This window comes from Macrobrachium nipponense, chromosome 2, assembly GCF_015104395.2.
Source record: "Macrobrachium nipponense isolate FS-2020 chromosome 2, ASM1510439v2, whole genome shotgun sequence".
Taxonomy (NCBI): Eukaryota; Metazoa; Arthropoda; class Malacostraca; order Decapoda; family Palaemonidae; genus Macrobrachium; species Macrobrachium nipponense.
The window spans coordinates 1,808,210-1,821,075 of NC_087201.1; the positions used below are offsets into that span (position 1 = coordinate 1,808,210).

The 12,866-nt window shown below is 37.4% G+C and overlaps 1 long non-coding RNA gene across 2 annotated transcripts; it reads right to left on the reverse strand.

Moving 5' to 3' along the window:
* Positions 1-2,385: 2,385 nt before the first annotated feature.
* LOC135221379 (uncharacterized) lies at positions 2,386-12,345 on the reverse strand. 2 transcript variants are annotated; one of them, XR_010315904.1, is made up of 5 exons: positions 12,185-12,345; positions 11,938-12,011; positions 11,446-11,567; positions 5,199-5,287; positions 2,386-2,426 (listed from the first exon to the last, which is right to left on the reverse strand). It is a non-coding gene; the product is annotated as an uncharacterized LOC135221379 (long non-coding RNA). The 2 variants fall into 2 exon arrangements; XR_010315903.1 differs by lacking the exon at positions 11,938-12,011.
* Between the last annotated feature and the right edge of the window lie 521 nt (positions 12,346-12,866).

Here is a 12,866-nt window from a genome sequence, read left to right on the forward strand (position 1 = left end):
TAATTTATTTAATTTGCACGCCTTCTTATGACTTTTGTTTTCCAATGATATACTGGCAGATGTTACACTAACCAAGATACTGATAAGTATGCACAGTCTACTTCAGTATAGGGATTTCTTTTCCTATTCCTGTATCTTTCATATTTTTTTACAGATTTTTCTCAGTCTTATGGGAGTAGAATATTTCGCAAAGCAACGCCAACTTCAACAATCAAGTCAGTCATGTGACCTTTCTTTCACAAGTTTAGCTGCTACAAAAAGGTGGGTTTAATACGTTTAATTTAAAAGTTTTGTAGGTCGAGTTGTAGGTTATTTGCCAGTTAAGCAAAATTTGCAACTCTTAGAATAGTTCAGGTTTAGTAATTTACATAACGTTAATCGAAATTTTAATCCTCAAATTAGATTCACCGCCTTTTTTAAGCCATTGCCAATTTGCATTTTCTTTAAGCCATTGATAATTTGCTTGAGTTTATTGGAATCAAATTATTTTGCCTGAAAAACCTTTTATTTTAAGTGTAGAGACTAAGTAGTATAAGGAAAAAATTTTAAGAAGTCAAATTATTTTGCTTGAAAACCTTTAATTTTAAATGTATAGATAGTTTACTGAATTTTAAAGCATGTAAATTACTATGCCCTTATGTCACACTAAATACATTTCGGATCAAGCTCAATATACTTGTGTTTTTGGAATTTAGGCATTTTTATTGTTACAGAAGTGCTTTAGTGCAATAAAAAAAAAAAAAAAATACGCAAATTTTAATAACTTTACGATTCATTCCATATAGCTATTCCATGTTTGGAAAAGATTCATTCAATATAGCTATTTCATGTTTGGACTTCCAGAGGATTTAATATGCGTATCATTTACAAATTTGAATTGTCTTCATCTTTGTTTTACCAGATATTACAGAGGAACAGACGAGACTTTTTAGTTTCAGAGGGCGTATTCCATAGCAAGCATAAGTTTAGAATTCTTTCTTGGGGATAGAATGCAACTTTGTTGTAACGTTCCTGAAGATGATTGCAAGATGCAGCAGAGATTCATCTTTCGACTGTGCAATGTTGCAAGATGCAGCATCGTTACTTTAGAGGACTTTGTACAACGTTCCTGAAGGTGATTAGAAGATGCAGCAGATTCATCTTGGATACATTGCAGCTTCATGATCTAGCAGAGATTTATCTTGGTTAGTTGCGGAAATTCATGTTAGTTACATAGTCGCATGCGGAGATTCATGTCCAGCTACATTATCATAGTCGTATGCGGAGATTCATGTTAGCTACATTAAAGTCGAGATACAGGTACTAATAGTCGACGGATATGGCAACAGCCCTACAGATGCAGCAGTGATTCTCATCTTGGGCTTACATAATGCAAACTGTTAGGTAATGTTCCTGAAAATTGAGCAGACATCATTCGTTTTGTAAACACCCTAGGTTAAATAGAAGATTCCAAGTCACCGAGTATATATGGCATCATTGGTTTTTTTTATATAATAAAAGTTAAGTCAGAGTATATATATGCAAAAATGAAGCAGAAATCATTTATTCTGTAATCACCTAGGTTAAATCAAGATTCTAAGTCACAAGTATATATGAAGAGTTCCCAGAGATAGCAGCCAGGAAGAACGATATCGTACACATAACCAAAAGGTACAATAATTAAGTAAGCAGTGAAACAGAAGAAGGGATACTTGTATTCTCCAGGAATGGCAGCATTTATAAATTCCTTCCCTTTCGAGATCTACATAGTTTTCCTACAGAACTAAATGTTCTTCAGCTATTCTGTTCAGGATTAGTAGCTTATGTATTTGATCCCCTCGATCCCTGTCCACTGCAGGAACTATTTAGTGTATTTCTTCTTCGACTATTCTCTTCTGGCACAGCAGCATTTATATAACTATCTCCATCAAGAACTACTAGTTATCTCTTCTTTGACTTCTCTAATACAGGAACACCATCTTATGTAGACTTGTCTTCTTTTTGACTTCTCTAATAACAGGGACACAGTCTTATTGTTGACTTCTCCTCTTCACAAACTAGTTGTTTCTTAGACTATTCTCATGAAGAGCAGCATTTTGTAGACTTCAGTCCCCTCCGCCCACTATTAGTTTCTTCTTCGTCTAGTCTCTTCTACAGGAACAGCAACTTATGTAGACTTCTGTCCCCTTCAGAAGCTAGTTGTGTTTCTTGACCTATTCTCTTTCTTCCGTAAACATCCCCTGTAGGTTCTCCTCTCCAGTCAGATATAGCTTATGTTATATAGTTTCTCCCACTTTCAAAAACGGCTTATTTTCCTTGCTTAGTGTACTGTTTTCTCTTCTCAAGTGTTCAATGGTGCTCCTTTTAATCTTCTCCCTTTAGAAACCCCTAAACGTTGCCTTTTTCTTCTTCTTGGGTCCCTGTTGTCGACATCCCACCTCTAGTAACTGCAAAAAAAAAAAAAAAAAACCCCCCAAAAAAAAAAAAATTGGATTGTCAGAATATTCAAATAAAACTTCCTGTAAAACTTATATGGTTTTTAATACCGTTACATTTCGGTTATAAAACTTCGGTAGAACTAAAACATAGTTCGATATGACATATGCTCATTTCACAATTTGGTGGCAAGAATTGTTGATAAGATTGAAACGTGACAAGAAAATTTTATAAAAATTATGTTGCAACAAAGTTTACCTGGGCTGCATGTTTGTAAAATTATCCCATAATAATGAGAAAATTTGTGAATATCGTATAAAATGGAGCAAAACGATACAGCAGTTGCCAGCTCATGACAGGCTCTCAAGATCTAAGTTATCGAATACCTTACATCTTGCAAGACCGTCAAAATTGCATTGCAGTTTAATTTTAATATATACTTAGAAATTCAGGTAATAATGGTTGGAATACAAAAGAATGAATCAAGGGAAATGGCAGAACGAAATGCCAAATTTCACACAGTAGGGAGATATTCAAAAGTTTAATTAATGGTTGTTCTTTGGGATTATCACAGACATTAAGATTTAAAATTATTTAATAAAGTCTGGAAGTAATGATTAGAAATACACAAAAACAAACAAGGGGAAAATAAGTAAATAATTACTGGCAGAAAATAACAGAATCCATAGTAGGAAGCTATCCAAAGAGTTTTTAAGACTTTTTATCAGTGACAATTCCTAAAAGTCAGGAAATAATTGGTGGAAATATTCAAGAATAAATAATGGAAACCAAACTCCACAGAAGAGAGGTATCGTAAAAGAGTAAGACAATATTTGTTACAGTGGTAATGTCTGGCACTCGGGAATAATGACTGGAAATAAAAAAAAAAGAAATAAGGAGAAAATACAAGTACTGGCAAAAGATCAGAATCCACTCTAGGGAAGTTCCAGTGGTAATTCCTGGCACATTCAGGTAATAATGGCTGGAAATACAAAAGAACGAACAAAGGAAAATTAGTATACGAGTACACATTACTGGTAAGAAATACAGAAGAACGAATAGGAGAAAAGTATATGTGGGTTTTGGTCTTTCTGCCTTACTGGCAGAAAGACCAAAACCCACAGCAGCGAGCCAATGAAAAGTGAAATGCAAGATTGCTCTAATGGTAATTTTCTGACAATTCCACACTAGGGAGTTTTATATAAAAGAATGTGCTTCAAATGGTACAAACACAGCACGAGTAGTTTTATAGAAAAAAAAACGCGTTTAAGAAAGTACAAACATGGTCAAGGAATAGCAGACTAATTTCTCAGATGAACAATGTTATAAAAACCAACATGATTTAATTAAGCTTTGCAAGAGCATATTCAGAATTATGCGAGTTTCAAGACAACTCCCAGTTTCTGACCAATAATGGAAACAAAACATTCAGTTAGCAAATTAATGGCCACTGAACGTTTAGGAAATCAAGCAAAGATCCTGGCTGCAATCTTTAAAACAACTGAACATCGTTATGGAAGAAAGCAGACTCATATAACCTTAACTTGGCATGAACTGGAATGTGAAAGACCTGGCACAAGCCCTTAACTTGACAATGATGCATTGCCGAGTTAATCATTTATAGGTACTTGACCAGATTGTTTAAATTCCAATAATCCACAAAAAATGTCATAACCTTAATGTTTTTGGACCACATTCTAGCACTGTTAACAAAACATGTTATGCACACCCACCCTTAGTACTTTCTAACAACCCTCCCATCTTTCCATGATTCATTACAAGGAAGGTTTTGGCGTGGCCAGTGCTCAAGCCAAAAAGCAGTCATCCATTGTTAAACTGGAGCCAATTTTCTGCACCAAGTCTATGAACATCACACATTCAGTACAAATTACTCATGCAATGAAGGTTAAAAACTTATACCCAAGAGGTAGACAATTCTGGCAAACTTATTAATTCAGGCACCTACAGCAGATGTAAGCATGTAAACCACAGTGCTAAAATACAACAAAGAAATATGAAAAAAGAAAGAAATTTAATTCTCAAAATCAATTGATTCCAACTTATAGAGGAAAAAAAAATAATTACAAATAACTAAAGCCCTGTCCACACTAGCAGGCACTGTCTTACAGGGAAAAATGTTCCCATAACTCATTCTACTACACTTGAACAACCGCGATTGTCTGTAACACTGAATCAGACTCCAAGATTAGTGACTACCCCAGGGGACCTGGGTAAGCAATTTGCTCTATGCAGAGCACCCAGAAAAACCCAGAACAAATTCTACCATGCTGGATGTTAATGGACAAATGCAATCATACCCCTTAAATGAAACATTCCTCATAATACATTATTTCTTCAAAAAAACTATAGAAAGAATAAGGCATAACTCTGGCTATGACATTTTATTTTCAAAGTAGTGAATTACTGTTTCTGAAGCGAATCTTTGATGGATCAAATATTTGATTCAAATTAGGTTTAAGCAGATACAAGACCAAATATGGTAATTTTGCTGAAATAATGAAAAGATAATCCTAATCTTAAAAGCCAATTATGATTTAAACTTATAATTAAGGATATAAAGCCTACAGATCAACAACAAAAATTCAGAATTGTATTAAACTGGCAATGGGCTTATTTGATAGGTAGCATCCATTAAAATGTTACAAAGTTTACTAGACTGACAAATGAAAGCTTAAAACCTCACTTGAAAATTATGTACAGTACAAACTATAAGCAACTATGAACATTGTTACTAATGTTCAAGGGTAAAAGTCTATGCTCACCTTGAAGTACATGCTGCTCTTGGTTTGTAATCAAGTAAGTTTCCTTTGCTCTATAACGTGAACTGTAAGCACTGTTTATGAAGTACTACCTGAAAAGGAAACACTACATTAGCATCACCATTTTTACGGAATAAGTTAAGTTTTCCTGACAAATTTAATTCTAACAAACCAACATTTCAGCCTTACAACTATTTGATTTTTTTTCTGTTAACTGTAAATGTTTAATATGTTTCTTACTAAAATTGTAATTTTACAGATTTTCTTTTGAAACTACCTAAGCTGAACTCTTCCATTTCGTGTAAAGCCATGGAAATAATTACTGAAATTGCATATAGATGTTACATGTAACCCCTATAGAATTTGAATATGTAAGTGGCCTAAGAAAATGGCCACATTTAAAACTTACCCCTAAAGCTAGTGTGCTGGCCTAAAGTCCTAGGCTCCTTCTTAAAAATAAAAAGTTTTATAATAAAAAGGAGTTACATATTATATACCAGTCCCATTAATTACATACTGACCATTTCAAGTCCGTTCTCGCATAAATTTTCTTGAATATCTTTTTATATATAAGCTGTATCTTCTTGATATTTTGGCACAGCATCTTTTAGACCCTTCGGTAATTTTGGGCAGTATAATGAAGTACCAGAATTTATTGATTAAAGCAATTTGCTCTTGAGCTTTTTCAATTTCCTCAACATTCGTTGTAGATATCCAAACATCTGTCCTTGGCTTAGCTAAAGAGTTAGGAAAGAAGCCCTGCCCACTCGTCTCTCTCTGTCTCAACCTTATGAATGGAAGAGTGTACTATGATATGAGTTCTTAACACAGCACCAAAGGTTGCTCTCTGGACCTCTAATTTTCTCCATTCTATGGATATAATACATACGCTCTTACTGGGAATAATTCTCTCTCCTCTGCCTCTGGACCTAGAAAATCCATGAGGCTTTTAATGGTAAAGAGGCGAGGAGGAGGCCATGGCTGAGAAGGGTTCTCATTTTAGCCAGTAAACCCAGAATAAAAGGAACAAATGGCATTCCCTTATGAGAACCCTATATCTTCTGTAATGCATGGGGCTCACTTACTCTCTTAGCTGTGGCAAGGGCTACAAGGAAAATTATTTTTTGTCAAATCATTAGTGAGGACGATTGCATCGGCTCAAACGACAACAAGAGCCACTTTAGAACCACATCTAAGTTCTAAGAAACATGTCTCCTCCCTTACATCATTAGACTTATCAAAAGACCTAATAAGGTAAGAGAGATCTTGGTTGGAAGAAAGGTCTAGACTTCTATGTCTGAAAACAGAGTAGTATAGCCCTGTGTCCCTAATGGATGATGAAAACACGTTTCCTGTCCACTCTCAGGTAGAGTAAAAAAAGTCTGTTAACTGAGTTATAGAGGTATTAGAAGATGAAACCCTATTTTCCTTACACCAACATCTGAAGACTGCCCACTTCGGTTGGTAGACTTTACCATTGGAATGTCATCTACATCTAGTGGTAGCTTCTTACGCCTTTCTAGAAAAGCCTTTCACTCATAATAGTTTGTAGACAGTCGAAAGCCTGTCAGGGCCAGAGTGGACACGTCTTGGCAAAAGCTCTTCAAGTGGGGTTGTCTGAATAGACTTGGAATCGACAGAAAGAGTCTTGGTTGGTCCACTAGTAGATTGATAAGAACTTCTGTGACTATTCCTAAGGGAGGGAATGCATATAGGTCCAGATTTGACCAATCTAACATCAATACATCTGCCGCCCAAGCTAACGGGTTGGAAAGGGAGAACAATAGCGGGAGAATGTGGTTTTTGGATGTTCCAAATAAATCCAACTTTGGTTCTTCCACAACTTCCAAAGTTTTGCATATACTTGATGGTCCAATTTCCACCTCCATTGAAGTACTGTATCTGCTTTCAAAGGTTTAGCTTGCCCCTATAACAGAATGACCCTTGTTATCAGTTGTCTTCAATTCTGGTCTGCCCAAATCAAGAGGCTTTATGTTGTATTGCAAAGAGAAAATGAATGGGTCCCCCCTTGACAATGATATAAGCTAAGGCCATGGTGTTGTCCGCATGAATCACTATTACCTTGCCACAGACTTCCGAGAAATATTGCAGACCTAAACGAATTGCCTTTACCTCTCTCAAGTTAATATGCAAACTTTTCCTGATGAGACTATGTTCCTAATATCTCTTTTCCTCACAGGAAAAGTCTCCAGCCTTGATCCCTGACATCGGAGCTAAAGTTCAGGTCGGGGTTCAACACTAAGAGATTATCCCTCCTCCACCTGTCCCCTAGGTTTTAAGGGTTCCACCACCACAGATCCTCTTTTATCTCCTGCATTATGCCAAAAAGTGCAGATCTTTATTCGCCTTCTAATCCAAATTGGCACCTAAGAAAAACTGAAGGAGGCCTCATGAAAAGACCTCCCCAACCTCACAAATTGTTCTATTGATGCTAGAGTGCTCAACAGGCTCACCCACTGCCTGGCAGAGCACTTGTTGAGGGTGAGAATGGTTGACCCTCTTCAGGTAGTCACATCCTTTGGAAGAGGGAGAAGCCCAAAACCTGAGTATTTATCTGCGTCCACAAATAAATCACCTGTTGAAATGGAGTCAGTTGCGATTTTTCAAGGTTTAGAAGCAACCCTAAGTCTTAAGTTAATAGAATTGCCTTGAAGATCCTTCATGCACTTGGCCTTTGAGGGCGAGGAATTAGCCAACCATCCAGATGTATGGATATATTTATATGCAGAATATGCAGCCAGTTGGCTAATGGGGCAAGTACTGTGGTAAAAACTTGTGCTACTGTTGATAGCCTGAAGCATAAGGCTTAAAACTGGAACACTATCTTTTAACACAAACCTTAGGTATTTCCATGAATCCCGATGAACATTAATATGAAAAAGGGATCTTTCATGTCTAAAAGAGACCATACAACCCCTTGGTGTTTGGATGCCAGGACTGACTATACTGCTTCCATATGAAACTTAGTTTAGTAGTTACAGGTTCAGAGCACTTACATCTGGTACTGGCCTCCCGCCATCCTGTGACCTTGGGTACCACAAACAGCTTGTTGTAAAACCCAGAGTTGTTCTCAAATAACTCTATCACGCTCTTTCTAAGAGATCTGTGACTTCTTTGGAGAGGGCCAAATACTTCCTTGATCCTGCTGAGTAGGCTGTTAATGAAATAGGAGTGCTGGTGATAAGGGAGGCTATTCCCTGAAGGAGATGGAAATACCCTTATTTTTTTAACACTTTTTATCACCCTTTTGTTCCCAATTTTTTCCAAAACGACTGTGGTCTTATCACCACTGGTGCATGAAGAATAGGACCCTCAATTATGAGCTGCAGGCTTACACGGTTTCTCTGTCTCTTGCCTCGCAAGGGGGAAGTTGTAACAGGTTAATTTGGGTGCAGTGGTATCCTGCATTGATTTTTTGTGTAAATGCAAAGCTATCTTATCTACTGTCTTCTGTGGAAAAGATGCATATCACCTCCAAAGGCGAGAAGAGAAACGCAGACTTATGAGAAGAGGTAACTCCTTTGGATGTGAAGAATAAACGTAGCTCTCTCTTTTTGAGGACACCCATCGTATACGGCAATGCTATTTCCATTACACAATCTCACTGCTTTGTCAGTGCATGGGAAGCACACTATGCCAGTCCAATGAAATATCTTCAGAGATATCTTTGTCCTGAATCTTCTTTACTAATGCCCCAATGGACCAGTTGAAAAAACTAAGAACCTCTAATAACTTAGAGGTTTTTAAGTAAACAGTCCATTTCCAGTACTAAAACCATTGTTTTTGCCAAGAAAAAGCTGATCTACATGCCAGGTCAATAAGTTCTGAGAAGTCCCCCGGGAGGAGGCAGCCACTCCTAAGTATGGAGCTTCTTCAGTAACATATGAGCAATATCTTCTAGCAGCCAAACAGAAAGGTGGAATAATGAAACACAACTCGCCTATTATCTCTTTTCAGAAAGCCAGGCCTCCATGTGAGGGTTGATCGCTCATCATGAATGAGGCGGCAAGAGACAAAGGTGCTGTAGGGGGTGAAGAAATCAGAAAAGTTCACAAGAATATACTTGAGCAAGGCTGCATAAGGGGTAGGAGTCGATTCTTGGTCCAAGTTTTCTTCATCTGAAGAGATCAAGGAGAGCGAGAGATCATCGAGTGCTACCGATAATTAATCAGCAGTCTACTTCTGAAGGAGACCCAGGACACTGTCTAACTGCTTCTGAAGTGGAACTAAAGAAGGGTCTACATCGATATGCAATGTTGGAACAGAATCAGTCACACTAGTAACTGAAAACACAAGGTACTCGGATGAAGTGGACAAAGCGACAGAGCCTGGCACTGCGCAAACTGGAGGCTCGCCAGGCAGCGTACACTTTGGCACCAAAGACCTCTCAGGCACCAAATCGTGAGCAGGTACTTAAGGGCTCTTTTCTACAGGCTGGCGCTATGAGAAATAAGACGACTTTTGCTACTTGGCGCTTGGTTGCCAATGAGCTACAAGAATACACATGGAAATCCAAAGATTGCCTTGGTGCTACTTTCATGCTCTCTTTCTGCGAATATCGTTCTGGGAGCCCCACTTACTGCATGAAGGTTGGGGCTAAGTGTAGGTTCACTAAATCTTTTGCTGGGTAGCAGAGGGAACTATCTTTGAATGACAAGTGTCTTTTCAGTGGACAAGACTCATCTGAAAATTTCCACTGGTGCCCTTGATTGGGGCTAGAATCATTAGAAACTAGATGACAAAGTATGTCTCACTAAGATGCCTTTCCAACAACCATCTTTTGTCGGCACCTTGGACGCTCCAGGTGTGACTATGGGGCGACTGCCCATGAGCATACCAACCTACTTTGGGCCTCAAGCATGCCTCCTCCAGGGCTGAGATGGTATGGCAGTGACCTTCACCTGGGGCCACTGTGGAAGCTAGAGTATCAAACTTCTGGCAAACTTATCTTTGAGGCTGGTGTAGCAATCTGGTTCGGGGGGTGTGAACCAGGGATAGGAGACTGTGATTTGAGGACTGGGAATAGGAGGTATTGGTTTAGCACAGGGAGAGACAAAAGAAATGTCAGAAGCACCTGATTTCTTAGTCACATCTTGTGTAACTAAAGATTTAGTCCCAGCTCTAGAAGCCGCTCTTTTTTATGATCTCTCTCTAACTTGTTAATATGTGAAGCTAAAGTCTTCCACTGTGTTTTTTCTTCTTATACACTGCACTCCTCACAAATCAAATTCCTAGTGCAAACTTGACCCCTACATGTTGTGCATAACATATGTGGGTCATAGCCAGCCTTAGTGAACCTAGTGCAATACCTAATACTTGATGCACTAGAATCAAATATGTCTACTAGCCACTAACGAGCAAGAAAGGACAAATTTGGTAAGTCTCATGAATAATTGAAGTCAAAATCGTGGAGGTCATAATCAAAATCCCTCCCAAAAAACAAAAGCCAAAGGCTACCGAGGCACAGAATACTTTACGAAGTTTGGAAGAACTGGGCCGAAAACCATAAGCAAGCTGCGTTTCCAACACCTTGTTGGTCTGAAGCCAGCAGAAACAGAATTGAGCTCTTGGCCGAGTTGTTCCTCTCTCCCCTACCCCAAAAATGGGTGGGGCCAGTCACCTACATAACATAAGGACAATCGCTTCGCTTTCAAATTTAGCTGTCGTCGAGTAGAAGCTCTAAGCTAAGTAATTATGGGGTAAGTCACTTATAAAAAAAATTTCTATTTCATGGAAAACAATGAACATAAATAACGAAATTGAATAAATAGATACTTTACTCAATCCTATGTAATTGTATATGCAAGTGGTCTAAGAAAATGGCCGCATTTGAATTAACCCCAAAGCTCGGGTGTTGGCCTATGGTCCTAGGCTCTTTCATAAACTAGTCTATTTCGTGTAAGAGCATGAAAATAAGTCAAATGTCTTCACATTTCAGATTATCTAAGCTATGGTGCTTTCAAATACAGATACTGCAAGCAATTCTATGTAAAATGGATGTGAAAATAGCATTTAATATGACCACCTTCATGCATTACTAACCTAGGGTGGTATGCTAAGGTTCATAACCGCCTACCCAAATATGAGACACATATATGGCCGAAAGACGCACTTGAGTCACGCCTAAACCTGAACATTAAATCGATGGGCAATGGCGCATTTTAAATGCCATCACATTTTTTAACTTTATCTAAAATTTTATACCTTCAAATATAGATACTTTCCTTACCTTTATTTTAGAAGTTTAACAGTTCCGCAGATGCTGATGTTACATATTTCAATGTATATAGTAAGATTAGTACCCACAGAGTTTTGTAGAAGAGTGCAGTCTGAAGGTCTGTTGAAGGTTTTCTGGAAAATAAATGGATAACTGATATATTAAGGCTTACAAATGATTTAAATTTTTGCATTTAAATTCTAGATATTTTACAAAAGACATTACCTGCACAATAACTTTATCTATGATTTGGTGCCTTCAAGAATAAATATAAGTAACTGAATATCAAAATCACATTGAACATGACAACCTTCATATTTATCTAACCTCGGGTGGTAACCTAAGAATTCATGGCAGCTACCAAAAGTAAACCTTATTATGACCGCAAATATAGATGGTTGCATGCGACCCTATGCAATGGAATAAGTAAATAACCCTTAAAAAAAAGTAGTCTTCCGTACTACCCTTTAAGTTAAGTGTTGGCTTAAGGTCTTAGGTTCTTACCTGAACTCTTCTGTTTCGTGTAAAAATAGCTAATTATTAGAAGTTCCTCAGCTTTTACCTAACCTCTCCTTTTCCTGTTAAAACATGAAAATAACTCATTATTATTGACGCCTAATGTCGCAAGGGTGGTGGCTCAAGGTCCTAGGCTCTTACATAAACTTTTCCATTTAAAAGTAAAATCATGAATAATGAAAATAACTACCGAAAATCATATACAGGAGCTGCGCGCATAGATACTTTATCTTACCCTTATTTTAGGAGTTCTCCGAAATTATCGTGACGCTGATGTTATAAATGTTAGTAGATAAGATTACAGGGTTTGGTGGAGGAGTGCAGCCTGACTCTGCGAGAGACTGCAGTTCTGTTGTGGGCGTTCCAGACTTCCAGTCTTTGTTGCCACGTCACTAAAACCGTTTCCCCCTACATTTTCCCCGACATTCCCCTACGCACCAAATTAATAATAGGACAAGTGAAAATGAAGTATTCAATTTTAGTTTAAATTTCTTTTACAGTGAAAGTAACCATTTCTAAATCTCAGGTAAAAAAAATGAAATCCGGTAAAGAAAAATGTATTTAAAAAATGTAATGCATTTAGAGTATAGAAAATGGAAATGAATAGTAAATTATCTCACTACGAAAAAAATTGATTCACTTCTAAGAATTAGTCACAGAGCTTTGTATACTTTAAAGAGGAAAATTTAGATTCAAGACCAATTATACACATATTGAATTTACAATGCATGTAAACAGGTTATAGATTGTTTTACTGCAAAACAGTAATGCTTTTAATCAATGAGAAAGGACACAGGGACGGTACTCTAGTAACCTATGAAAATACGTTACTAAAAAAAATGTTAATACACTTATAGATTATTACAAAAAAGTATTGATGTAACATTATAAGAAAAATTCTTCAATCACTGAGAATT